At 51.0% G+C, this 13,327-nt stretch overlaps 1 long non-coding RNA gene and 1 pseudogene across 1 annotated transcript; one reads left to right on the top strand and one right to left on the bottom strand.

The window, feature by feature from the left end:
- Positions 1 to 378: 378 nt before the first annotated feature.
- LOC134729113 (NADH dehydrogenase [ubiquinone] 1 beta subcomplex subunit 10-like) lies at positions 379 to 1,355 on the top strand (annotated as a pseudogene).
- Positions 1,356 to 1,785: 430 nt separating this feature from the next.
- LOC130540842 (uncharacterized) lies at positions 1,786 to 7,714 on the bottom strand. Its single transcript, XR_008954841.2, has 5 exons — positions 7,397 to 7,714; positions 5,929 to 6,095; positions 3,762 to 3,984; positions 2,960 to 3,046; positions 1,786 to 1,972 (listed from the first exon to the last, which is right to left on the bottom strand). It is a non-coding gene; the product is annotated as an uncharacterized LOC130540842 (long non-coding RNA).
- Between the last annotated feature and the right edge of the window lie 5,613 nt (positions 7,715 to 13,327).

Here is a 13,327-nt window from a genome sequence, read left to right as displayed (position 1 = left end):
TGGTCTCGAACTCCTGACCTCGTGATCCACCCACCTCAGCCTCCCAAAGTGCTGGGATTACAGGCATGAGCCACCACGCCTGCCCCATTTCTTAATCTTTACAGACATCCCACATACAAGACTGCTGAACTTCGCTTCTGAACAATACAGGTAGTTCAGCTCCTTGCCAGGTAAAAAGAATTCACTAAAATCTCAAACATTAAAAAAAAAAAATCTGTTTTCCCATTGGGGAAAAAACTCTCTTGGCTGCGTAGGGGTCCTTTATTAAGTCCACACCATGTAATATTACACAACCATTACAAACAATCAGTAGGGACCGGGACCGAGGCGGAGGCCAGGGCAGCACATCCAGGAGCGAAGTCCGCGCTCGCTGCTGCCATGTGGGACAGCTGAGACAAGGATGTGTACCCTGCGCCCCCGCGCCACATGCCAGCACTGTCATCGCAGACTTGGCTGCCCAACCCCGTCGTCTACCTGATGAAGGCCTTCGACCTCCCAGTGGACCAACCGGCGACCCTCGTGAGAGTTTATAGAGTGGCAGCACACAAAGAACAGGTATTACTACTACCACCGGCAGTACTGCCGCGTGCTGGGCATCATTGAGCGCAAGGAGAAGAACATCTTGTGTGTCAGGCCTCTGAGCCCAAGCTAAGCCATCATCTCCCCTGTGACTGGCACGTATACATCCAGATGGCCTGAAGCAACTGAAGATCCACAAAAGAAGTGAAAATAGCCTTAACTGATGACATTCCACCATTGTGATTTATTTCTGCCCCAACCTAACTGATCAATGTACTTTGTAATCTCCCCCACCCTTAAGAAGGTTCTTTGTAATTCTCCCCACCCTTGAGAATGTACTTTGTGAGATCCACCCCCTGCCTGCAAAACATTGCTCCAAACTCCACCGCCTATCCCAAAACCTATAAGAACTAATAATAATCCACCACCCTTTGCTGGCTTTCTTTTAGGACTCAGCCCCCTGCACCCAGGTGAAATAAACAGCCTTGTTGCTCACACAAAGCCTGTTTGGTGGTCTCACGTGTCTCCACATGGACACGTGAAACATTGGGCATATATGAAGCCGAAATGCAGTGGAGGAGGGACTACAAAGTCGATCAAGAAATCGTCAGTATTATCCAGGAGCGGCTCAAGACCTGTCAGTAGTGGGAAGAAGACAACCACAGGCAGAACTGGGCCAAGGAAGTGGAGCATTCACCCAGGTGGCCAAGGCTTACCAGGACCGCTATCAGGACCTGGGGGCCCACCATTCTGCCAGGAAGTGCCGGGCCAAACAGAAGCAGAGGATGCTGGAAGAGAGAAAAGCTGCAAAAGAGGCCACCGCTGCCGCCTCCTGAGGCAGCTGTGGGTGCCCCTGCTGTATGGCTGTGCTTGACTGTCTCTGTGTTGCTGAAATAAAACCCTGCAACCTGGAAAAAAAAAATGATTAAGAGGCAGGGCACGGTGGCCCAGGCCTGTAATCCCAGCACTTTCGGAGGCTGAAGTAGGTGGATCTCTTGAGCTTAGGAATTTAAGACCAGCCTAGGCAACATGTCGAAACCCCATCTCTACAAAAAAAATATGAAAATTTGCCAGGTTCAGTGGTGCATGCCTGTAGTTCCATCTACTCGAGAGGCTGAGGTGAAAGGATCGATTGAGCCTTGGAGGCGAGGCTGCAGTGAGCTGTGACTGAACCACTGCACTCCAACCTGGGCAAGGGAGTGAGACCCTGTCTCAAAAAAAAAAAAAAAAATGAATGAACAAGATTGATATCTACTCATCTGAAGGTATTTTTCACAGTGTATTTATTGTTAGGTGAGCAAAACAAATAGAGAATTGTATATGGTATGATCCAATTTTTGTCAAATAGTGACAAAAAGGAATGACAACCTTTATGTGTGAATATGTTTGAATGAACAAGGAGAAAAGTAGTTTTCAATAGCTGGTACCCAGGCTCCAGGCATAGGGAAAGGAACTGAAAGGATGTAAGAAAAAAGCAGTTTTAAAGAAAGCACTTACAAATAAGCACAAAAATGCATGCATCTGTGTAGTTATTGCAGGTTATCATGTAAAAGTAAAATTAAAACATCCACAAACCCTTAAAGGTCAACTTTAGAGTTTTAAAGTAATTGTGGTACAAACACACTTTGAAATTTCTCCTGCCTGTAAATGAAGACAGAAGAATGTGAGGGGAGGAGGGACAAGAGCAGGGGAGGGACAGGAGGGAGGGAGGAACCTGAGGGGGGGAGAGACCTGAGGGAGGGAGGGACACGAAGATAGGAGGGACCTGATTGGGGTAGGGACCTGAGAGGGGGAGGGACTTGAGGGGGGAGGGACATGAGGGGGTGAGGGACACAGTGGTGGGGGAACACAAGCTGAGGAGGGATAGGAGGTTGGGAGGGACCTGAGGGGGAGGAAGACACGAGGCGGGAGGGACCTGAGATGGGGAGGGACATGAGGAGGGGAGGGACCTGAGATGGGGAGGGACATGAGGAGGGGAGGGACCTGAGATGGGGAGGGACATGAGGAGGGGAGGGACCTGAGATGGGGAGGGACATGAGGAGGGGAGGGACCTGAGATGGGGAGGGACATGAGGAGGGGGAGGGACCTGAGAGGGGGAGGGACACAAGGGGAGGAGGGACACAATAGGGGGAGGGACACAAGGGGAGAGGGACATGAGTGGGGGAGGGACAGGAAGTGGGGAGGGACCTGATGTGGGGGGACCTGAGGGGGGAGTTCTGACTGAGGAGGAGGAGCACAGGGTCCCAGTTGAGGGGAAGGACAGTTAAAGGCAGAAAACAGGTTTTCTCCTTTTCCTTTCTCCTCCTCCCTTTTCTCTTCACCTCCTTCTCCCCACCTTTCTTTCTCCCCCTCTGCACCCTCCCCTCCTCTTCCTGCCCTCTTCCTCTCCCTCCTCCTCCTCCAGGAAACTCTGCCTGGCTGAGTGGGATCTGTTCTTTACCCAGGGCGTGTCTGTCTCCAGAGAGCTGATGAGCCTCTAGGGAGAGGGCAGGCCAGGTCTCACTCCTCCTCCTGCCCGTCCCAGGATCTGTGAGATACGTGACTCATCCAAGGTCACAACATTTATTAACCCAAAAAACAGGCCTAAGATCCCACTCCCCCAACCCACAGGCCCCAAGCCACTGCATCAGGTGGCTGGAAGACATCAACGTGGGCAGATGTTCTGACTGCTCAGAAACCCCTGCGGCAGGAATTGCTCTGCGGGCCTCTCATAAATGGAAGGCACCTCCAGTCCCGCCTCCCTGGGAGCCCATTGCTGAGTTTTCATTTTCCTGCTGGGAGGGCTCAGGGAGCATTGGGTCCTGGCACTTTGTGCCTCAGAGACGCTTCCAAAAAAGCCGCCTGGTCCTTTGACCACATGGTGGCTGCCCAGGAACACCAGTTGGCTTCCTCTACCTCTCTGTACCCTTCCTCCGGCCACAGTATGTCTCCCCAAGGGCTACTAGGATGGAGGGTGCCTGGTGGGGGGCGGGTACCCTGCCAAGGCCTGCTCCCCACCCACCGTGGCCTCTGCCTGCGAGAACTCAAAGGGGTTACAGAAGTCTGCAGGGGTCCCCGGGAGAGTCTCCAACACCCCTTCCCCATGCTCTTGAGCTCAGCGGATGCCCCGTTTGTTTATTTGCACGAGCTAGAAACTTGGGACTCAATCCTGACAATTCCTTCTCTTTCATGCCATGGGAATTCATGGCCAAGGCTTGCCCTTTTCATCTCCCAAATGCCCCCCGAGCCCATTCCTCTCCCACCATCCCTGTCCAAGTTGCCCCCATCTCCTGGCTGGACCCCTGCAGGAGCCCCAGGTGCACCCCTGTTTCTCTTCTGTCTCCCTCCCATCCAGCTGACTGGGGTTGTCTGGAGTCTGGAGGGGAGGCCAGGGGGTATGGCTCCTTCAACACAGTTTCTCCCAGGCAGCTGGGGCGGAGACCCAGTGCTCCAGGCCATTCTCCACTAACAGCCAGCATGATTGTCCTGAAATAAAAATTGGATCTGTTACTCCCCTTTTTAGACCCTCAAAGGATTCCCAGATGGCTCCTCTGATCAAGACACACCGTCTACCTCTCCCAGCCTCAAGAGGCCAGCCCAGCCCACTCAACTCTCCTGGGAACAGCTCCCTTCCATGCCCCCAGCTCCGTGTTCATCCTTCCAGACCCCAGGCAAGCTCTCAGGAAGCCGTTTTCTCTTCCTTCTTTACCCTTCCCTGTTTCTAATCACGCGTGGGTGAACATGATCATTTAATTCATGTCTTCCCGTATCGGAATTTGTCACTGTCACAGCACATGCTAATCATTCCAGAATATTTGTTGAATTGAAGGGCTAGAGAATTGCAATCGCATTCAGGTGAAGGCAGTGACTGTGGATACGGGATTGGAAAGATCACGACCCCCAAACTCAGGATTCCAGGAAGGGTTCTTGAAAAGGGGGCCATCTTCATTGACAGCTGAAAGACTAACAGGACGTCTTCAGGCCAGGGCACTGGGGTAGGAGGGGTATTCTTTGCTGGTAGCAGGTGCGAACAAGGCCCTGGCGGCTGGGAGGATAGAACAATAAGTAATCCACAGGAAATGGTGAGAGGGAGATAAGACAGAACCGTTGGGCTGGGATCAGGTTACCCGGAGCCTTCAGCTCAAAGCTGAGAAGGCTGGGCTTGGTGCTTTGGGCCACGTGGAATCCTGGAACGCTGATTTTAGCATGGAGAGCCTCTTACTGGTATTCCTAGCACAAGTGCAGTACACAAGCATCATTGCTGGAAGGGACCCAAGCTCATTCAAGCTCAGCCCTTTTACCTGGCAGATGAGAAAGTTGAGAGAGAGAGTGACTTTCTCAAGGTCACACAGCTGACAGCCAGTGTGGTACTCTTTTCTAAACAAAAGAAGGATCATCTCAATCAGGTGTCCACCTGATTTGAGCTCCTCATCATTCTTTCTCCTTGTCACTCCCAACAGCCAACTTTCTTTTTTCTGATGTTGGAAAATAAGTTTGTTCATAAAAGTATTCCTCCTGGCTCCTGCTCTGTTGGCCCTAGCTGCTTAGAAGACCTGGCTTCCCGGCCTAAGTAACTGTATGTACTTACATATAAGGGGACCTGGTTCAGTCCCTCCACTCTGTGTACCTTACTTTCCAGTCTATACTGCTAACCCCAGGCTTCCAGAAGAATCAATGCAGGGAAAGCCCTCTGCCTGGCCAGGCATAATACAGATGAATGTGCAAAGGCCCTGTGGCACTCTTGGACTAATAACTTCACCCAGCCAGCGAGGCCCAGAAGTGGCCATGAAGACCCTTTTGGAAGCTCTGACAGTAACTCTCCAGGTTAGCCTAGCTAGACATACCTTTTCTTTTCTTTTCTTTCTTTCTTTCTTTCTTTATTTTTCTAAGAGAAGATCTCATTCTGTCTCCCAGGCTAGAGTGCAGTGGCACAATCATGGCTTACTGCAGCCTCAACCGCCTGGGCTCAAGTGATCCTCCAGCCTCAACCTCCCGAGTAGCTGGGACTACAGGCATGCACCACCACACCTGGCTAGTTTTTTTGTTTTAATTATTTGTGGAAACAAGGTTTCACTATGTTACTCAGGCTGGTCTCAAACTCCTGGGTTCAAGTAATTCTCCCACCTCAGCCTCTCAAAGTGCTGGGATTGCAGATGTGAGCCAGTGTGTCAGGCCTTAGTTACCCATTTCTAAATTATTTTTAACACCTGTCCTCAGATGTCACAAAGAAGCAAATGGTGGTGCCAGGGCACCTGAGCCACTGGTGGGTTTCGTCCACGCATGAGGATCAAAGAGGAAAAGAAGAAAAGCCCGCCAACTGCAGCCCGTCACAGTTCCTCTTTTAAACCCTATTAGATCATATCGTCCCCAAGGATTGACTTTGTTCCTGCTTAAAGGACTTGTGAGTCATTATTTTTTCTGAAAACTTACTTTACAAATGAAGGAATCCCCATAGCAACCGTTCTATGTCCTTGGAGCCAAGAGAAGGAAGTACAGTGAGAGGCTCTCGGTCTCCTGAGGAGCCAAGGCCTCTTGTTTACCGACGTCTGAGAGACCACGAAATTGGCCTGATCTTCAGATTTCAGTTGAGGCAGAGGCTAAAAGGAACATCTACATGGAGAGCATAGCCAGGGATGTCAGCACCAGAGCAACGCGCAGGGAGCGCAGAGGAGGCCTGGGCCGCCTTGAGGTCTGCAGGCCGGGGAGATCGCCACCTGATCTCTTCAGGAAGTGCCTGGGCCTAGGCCTGGCCCCAGACCCCTCCCCAGGCTGCTATGGGGGGGGGACTTCCCTCCCTTCCCTTTCTTCCCTTTCCGCCTTCCTTTTTTTCCCCTTGTATCACAAAGCATCTCCTCTGTCCTTGACAGAATGGGAAGAGAATTGGAAAAACCACCACAGGTCACAGTTGGTCTCTGGCGCTCAATTCATGGGGAGGAAACCTGGCTGGGCGCCCTCCTTCCGGGCGAGCAGGAACGGAGGGGCTGTGCTGGTCCCAGTAGAGGAGTGGGGCATGTGTGTGTGCATGTGTGTCATGCATGTGCGTGTGCGTGCGTGCATGCGTGTGCGCGTGTACGTGTGTGCGTGCAAGTGCATGTGTGCTTGCATGTGTGTGCATGTGTGTCGTGTGTGCATGTGTGTGTGCTGTCACCGCGGTGGTGACGGCCTGGTGCCATCAGCTCTCTAGAGAGCAGTCCTTCTCTTCCCACACCACCCGCCACTGCTCCTGCCGCCCTCCCCCGGAATCAACTTTGACGAGCACCTGTTTATAGCTTCAGGGGTTTCTACAGGGCCCCGGCAGGCAAGTGGCCAAGATGGGCTTCAACTCCTGACACAGGAACTCTCACATCTCCTCCCACCCACCAGCCCACCCTGAAACCTCCAAGGCACAGAGAAGCAAGGGGCTGGGAAGTGGAGGGTCTGGGCCGAGCCCAGCTGGAGGCAGAGGGCGCTTTCCCACCGTCTGGGGGTGCGCCTGTCCCTCTCCCGTTAGGCTAGGTGCCTTCCGCGGCCCACCTGGTCCACACCACCCTCCTCCGTTCTGGGTCCGGGTCCCGTTCCGGCCTGCCTTACTCACCCTGACCAGCCACACCCACTTTGCTTTGGGGCTTCTCACGGGGAGCCCAGTGGAAGGGAATGACAGGGTCTCAGGCTGGGTGGGGCATGGGTCCCCTCAGCACGGCCGCCTCCTGGCTTCCATCTCTCACAGCAGGAGCAGGGCCACCACCTGCCGCCTAAGCCTGTGCCAGCTGTTTCCCTCTCCGCCAGAACAGACCCTCACCTGGGGGTTGGGTTTGCCCTCCCCTGCGGAGGGAGGGAAGGAGGGGAGCAGGAGGATGGGGAGGCACAGCCACGCCGGCGCAGGGGTAGGAAACCCGGATACTCTCTACCTGTTTCCTACCTGGACACCCAGAGCTCAGGGCAGCAGACCCCAGACTCCAGGAGCTTTCCCCTGCGAGGCGGCGGGGCGTCCACACCCAGGTACGCGGGGCCAGGCCACCGTCAGCCGCTTCTCCCCACCTGTGCTCCGCGTGCTGACCGCGTGTGCTTGGGCTGCAGTTTGCTCCTCGCGGCGTGCCCTGCTCACTGCTCACCATCCCAAAGAAAAAGACAAATGAGAGCCCCTTGTTCCCCACCCATATTTTAAGGGAAAAATACTGTGCAAACGGCTTCACATGCGTCTCCGTTTCCAAGCTCCAAGATGGCTGCTCTCAGTACCACCTCCTTCTTCAGTGTCCCTTCCTGTTCACCATCCATTCACCGCACATTTCCTCAGCCCCACTCTGTGCCTCCGCCTGTGTCTGCTAGTTGGAAAAAGGCAAGTTCCTGTGCTCAACTCTGAGCAACTGTTGCTGAGGAAGGAATCAATCTCTTGGGGAGGCTGCCCACCAGGGGCGGATGAGATGTGGGGGTGTGCAGCCACCGCCCTTCTCCCTCCGCCCTCTTCCTTCCTCCCTCCTCCCTTTTCCTTCCTCCCTCCTCCCTCTTCCTTCCTCCCTCCCCCTTCTTCCTTCCTCCTTCCTCCCTCTTCCTTCCTTCACTGGGGCCTGCTTTACTTTCTGGAGTCAGGTTTAACTGTGTCCATTCAGGCTGCTATAACAAAAATACCATAAACTGGTTGGCTTTTAAACAATAGAAATGTACAGCTCACAGTTCTGGAGGCTGGGAAGTCCAAGATCAAGGTGCTGGTAGATCTGGTATCTAGTAAGGGCCTGATTTCTGGGTCATAAATGGCCTTTCTTTTATTATTATTATTATTATTATTATTTTATTTTAAAGACAGGGTCTTTCTTTGTTGCCCAGGCTGGAGTGCAGTGGTGCGGTCATAGTTCACTGCAACCTCAAACTCCTAGGCTCAATCAATCCTCCCAGCCTCCTGAGTAGCTGGACCTACAGGCACACACCACCACACCAGGCTAATTTTTTTTTAAAGATGGAGTCTCATGCTGTTGTCCAGGCTGGAGTGCAGTGGCACGATCTCGGCTCCCAGCAACCTCCGCTTCCCAGGTTCAAGCAATTCTCCTGTCTCAGCCTCCCAAGTAGCTGGGACTACAGGTGCGCACCACCACATCCAGCTAGTTTTTGTATTTTTAGTGGAGTTGGGATTTCACTGTGTTGGCCAGGCTGGTCTTGAACTCCTGACCTCAAGTGATCTGCCTGCCTCAGCCTCCCAAAATGCTGGGATCACAGGCATGAGCCATTGTGCCTGGCCTAATTTTTGTATTTTTTGTAGAGACGCAGTTTCCCTATGTTGCCCAGGATGGTCTCGAACTCCTGACCTCAAGTGATCCTCCCACCTTGGCCTCCCAAAGTGCTGGGATTACAGGCAAGAGCCATCAACGCCTAGCCAGCGACTTCTCACTGTAACCTCACATGGCAAAAGAAACGATGGTTCTCTCTGGGGCCTCTTTCATAAGGGCATTAATCCCATTCATGGAACTTCACTCCTTATGGCCCAATCTTCCCCCCAAAACCCTACCTCCTAATATCATTGACTTGGGGGTTAAGATTTCAACATATGAATTTTGGGGGACACAGACATTAGGACCACAGCAAACAGTAAGCTTCTTCATCTTACTAATGAATATCCCTGGGGCGAAGTTTGACCCTGGGTAATGAAATGAGTGGTTAGTTGTTCAAATGTCACCCATAATGCCACAGAAATGGGGCTCTTCCCTCAGGCTAAGCACAGCTCTCTCTAGCCTTGTTGGTGGACTGCCTTGGTGATGGGCCTGCCTTCCCCACTAGGCTGAAAGTGATTTGAAAACTCTCTTCTAACCTCCAGCCCCACCCATGTACCTTAGAAATCTCAGTGATTGACCCCCTGCCTGGCACAGAGTAGATTGAAAACAGTATGGAAGTGAACAGACCTTACCCGATGAGCAGAGGGAGCTCAGAGATGGGAACAGAGCTGGTCCTAGGGCACCCAAGGGGCATATCCTGGCCATGCCACTTCCCACCTGGTTAGGCTCTGTCCTGAACATCCTCGATTATAACGCAGGAATAACAATGCCCACGTCATGGGATTGCCAGGAGGATCATAGATTATGTACAGAAAACTGGAGCAACAGGTGGCAGGCACTCTCCCACAGAGGGTTCTCTAAAGCAGCTCTCAGATTTGCAGTTGAAATTTCCAAGGAAGAGGTTCCCAGTCAAGAAGCATTTTTTGACTGAAGCAAAAACTACTGTGAACCCAACACTGCTCTAAAAAATAAAGTAAATTTAAAAAGAACAGGGAGATTTTGGATCAATGTGGAAGTTCCTGATCCTCTGTGCTAAGTGCTGGGGCACTGAGGCCTGAGAACAAGGGCGTGATGATTGAGGAGAAGGGAAGGAGAGAGCAGAAGTGGGCAGGACCAGTTGGGGGCAGAGAACCTAGAGGGGCCAGGCGGGGCCTCACAGTGGGGACTGAGTGGGGAACAGAGGGCCCTGCGGAGATTCACCCATAGACCAAGCAGGAGAACATAGCTTCTGCTGGTGGATCCTACGACTGCCAGAATGTTGGCTTTAACTTAAAGCCAAGGAGGGTGGCTTTAAGGCTTGGAAGGAATAGGCTCCCTCTTCAACGACCCTGGGAGAAGAAAGAGGGAGATAAGCCAAGGACTGGGGTCAGCAAGAAGTCCCACACCCTGGCAGGGCCTAGGAGAGGGTTCCCTGGAGCAGAGGGAAGTGACAGCAGGGGCACCCCCAGAAATGACTTGTTCCAGAAATGACACTAAGTCCTTTCTGGGGTTGACCCCGCTGACTTGGGCCTGAAAAAGGTAAGGCAGGGCTCAGGCCACCCTGGCATGCATGTGGCGACAGGCAAGTGGAGGGCAAGCATGAAGTGCCACTTCAGGCCCAGGAAGGCCAATGGGCAGGGGCTTTTGGTCAGTGTGTCCCATGCACACGGTGAGTACAGAAGGGATTTCCTGCTTCCAAATGAGGTGAGGTTCTGACTTCAATGACCAGGAACTTACACGTTGATTAATCCTAAATTATTTTTTTCTGTTTTAATACAGTTTATTTTTTAGAGCAGTTTTAAATTCACAGTAAAATTGAGCAGAAAATACAGAGATTCCCCACATCCTCCCTGAGCCCATGCATGCGTCGCAGCCCTCATTATTAACACTCCCACCACAGCGGTACATTTGTTGCAAATGGTGAACCTACACTGACACGTTATAATCACTCAGAGTCCACTGTCACTCAGTTTACATTAGGGTTCACTCTTGGTGTTGCATAGTCTATGGGTTTGCACGCATTTCTAATATGTGTCCACCAGTATAGTAATATACACCGTAGTTCCAAAATATACAGAGAACTCTTACAACTCAAGAATCCAGCCTGGGCAACAGAAGGAGACCTCATCTCTACAAAAAATAAAAAATTAGCAAGGCATGGTGGCGCATGCCTGTAGTCCCAGTTACTTGAGAGGCTGAGGTGGGAGGACAGCTTGAGCTCAGGAGGTCAAGTCTGCAGCGAGCTGTGATTATGCCACTGCACTCCAGCCTGGGTGACAGAGCAAGACCCCATCTCAAAACAAAAACAAAAACTCAACAATGAGAAAACAGACAACGTGATTTTACAGTGGACCAGAGACCTTTATAGACGCCTCACCAAAGAAGTTATACAGATGCAAAATAAACATGAAAAGATGCCCCACATCATATGTTACAGGGAAATGCAAATTAAAACACCAATGCCACTGCACACCTATGAAAACAGCCAAAATCCAGAACACCAACAACATCCAGTGCTGGTGAGGATGTGAGGCAACAGGAGCTCTCATTCATTGCTGATGAGAATGCAGCCACTTTGGAAGACAGTTGGGCAGTATCTCACAAAACTAAGCATACTCCTACCATCCCATTCAGCAATCACACTCCTTGGTATTTACTCAAATGGGTTAAAAACTTATATCCATGCAAAAACCCGCCCATGAATGTTTATAGCAACTTTATTCATGATTGCTGAAACTTGGAAGCAACCGAGATGTCCTTGTGCAACCAAGATGTAGGTGACTGGATATATAAACTGTGGTACACCCAGGCAACAAAATATTGTTCAGCACTAAAGAGGAGCTACCAAGCCATGACGAGATGTGGAGGAAACTTATTGTCAAGTGAAATAAGCCCATCTGAAAAGGCTACGGAATGTATGATTCCAACTAGATGACATTCTGGAAAAGACAACACTATGGAGACAGTAAAAAGATCAGTGGTTGCCAGGGCTTAGCGGGAGGGAAGGATGAGTAGGTCTGCAACGCAGAAGATTTTTAGGATACTGAGTTCCTTTTTTATTTTATTTTATTTATTTTTGAGACAGAGTTTCTCTCTTGTTGCCTCGGCTGGAGTGCAATGACACGATCTCAGCTCATTGCAACCTCTGCCTCCAGGGTTCAGCGATTCTCCTGCCTCAGCCTCCCGAGTAGCTGGGATTACAGGCGCCTGACACCATGCCTGGCTAATTTTTCTATTTTTAGTAGAGACAGGAGTTTTGCCATGTGGGCCAGGCTGGTCTCGAACTCTTGACCTCAGGCGATCTGCCCGCCTTGGCCTCCCAAAGTGCTAGGATTACAGGTGTGAGCCACCGTGCCTGACCGTGAGTTCCTTTTTTAAAAGATGAAACGCTACAGCCCAAATTCCCATCAGTGGATGCATGGATAAACCAAATGAGACATCGCCATACAATTATTCGGTCACAAAAAAGAATGAAGTATTTACACATGCTAGAGCTCGAATAAGCCTCAAAAACATGGGGCTGAGTGCAATAAGCCTGATCAGAAAAGGTCACATATTGTATGATTCCATGTATATGAAATATCCAGAAGAGGCAAATCCATACAAACAAAAAGCAGATTCGTGTTGGCCAGGACCCCAGGGAAGGAGGGGATGGGGAAGTAACTGCTTAATGGGTGTAGCATTTTCATTTGGGGTGATGAAAATATTTTGAAATGTGATACAAGCGGAATGTCCTAAATTCACAATGTTAACATTCAACATCGTGAATGTCATTAAATCCCACTGAATTGTACACTTTAAAATGATTAATTTTGGCCAGGTGCAGTGGCTCACACTTCTAATCCCAACACTTTGAGAAGCTGAAGTGGGAGGATTGCTTGAGCCTAGGAGTTCAAGGCCAGCCTGGGCAATGTAGGACCCCATGTCTAGAACAAATTAAAAAATTAGCCGGGGGTGGTGGTGCATATCTATAGTCCCAGCTACTCAGGAGGCTGAGGCAGGAGGATCACTTGAACCTGGGAAGTTGAGGCTACGATGAGCGATGATCATGCCACTGTGCTCCAGCCAGGGTGACAGAGTAAGACCCTGTCTCAAATAAAATAAAATGGTTAATGTTAGGCCAAGGCAAGAGGATCACTTGAGGCCAAGAGCCCAAGACCAGCCTGGGCCACAAAGCGAGATCCCATCTCTATGAAAAGTTTAAAAAACTAGCTGGGTGCATCTGTAGTCCTAGCCACTTGGAGTCTGAGGCAGCAGGATCGCTTGAGTCCGGGAGGTCAAGGTTACAATGAGCTATGATCGCTTCACTGCACTCCAGTCTGGGCAACAGAGAAAGACCTTGTCTTTCAAAAAATAAAAGAAATAGGCCGGACGCGGTGGCTCACCCCTGTAATCCCAGGACTTTGGGAGGCCAAGGTTGGCAGATCACTTGAGGTCAGGACTTAGAGACCAGCCTGACCAATGTGATGAAACCCTGTCTCTACTAAAAATACAAAAATTAGCGAGGCATGGTGGCGGGCACCTGTAATCCCAGCTACTCGGGAGGCTGAGGCAGGAGAATTGCTTGAATCCGAGAGGCAGAGGTTGCAGTGAGCCGAGATCACGCCATT

This window comes from Pan paniscus, chromosome 16, assembly GCF_029289425.2.
Source record: "Pan paniscus chromosome 16, NHGRI_mPanPan1-v2.0_pri, whole genome shotgun sequence".
NCBI lineage: Eukaryota > Metazoa > Chordata > Mammalia > Primates > Hominidae > Pan > Pan paniscus.
Note: the sequence above shows the minus strand (reverse complement) of the source record. Positions and strands in the feature narration are given on the sequence as shown.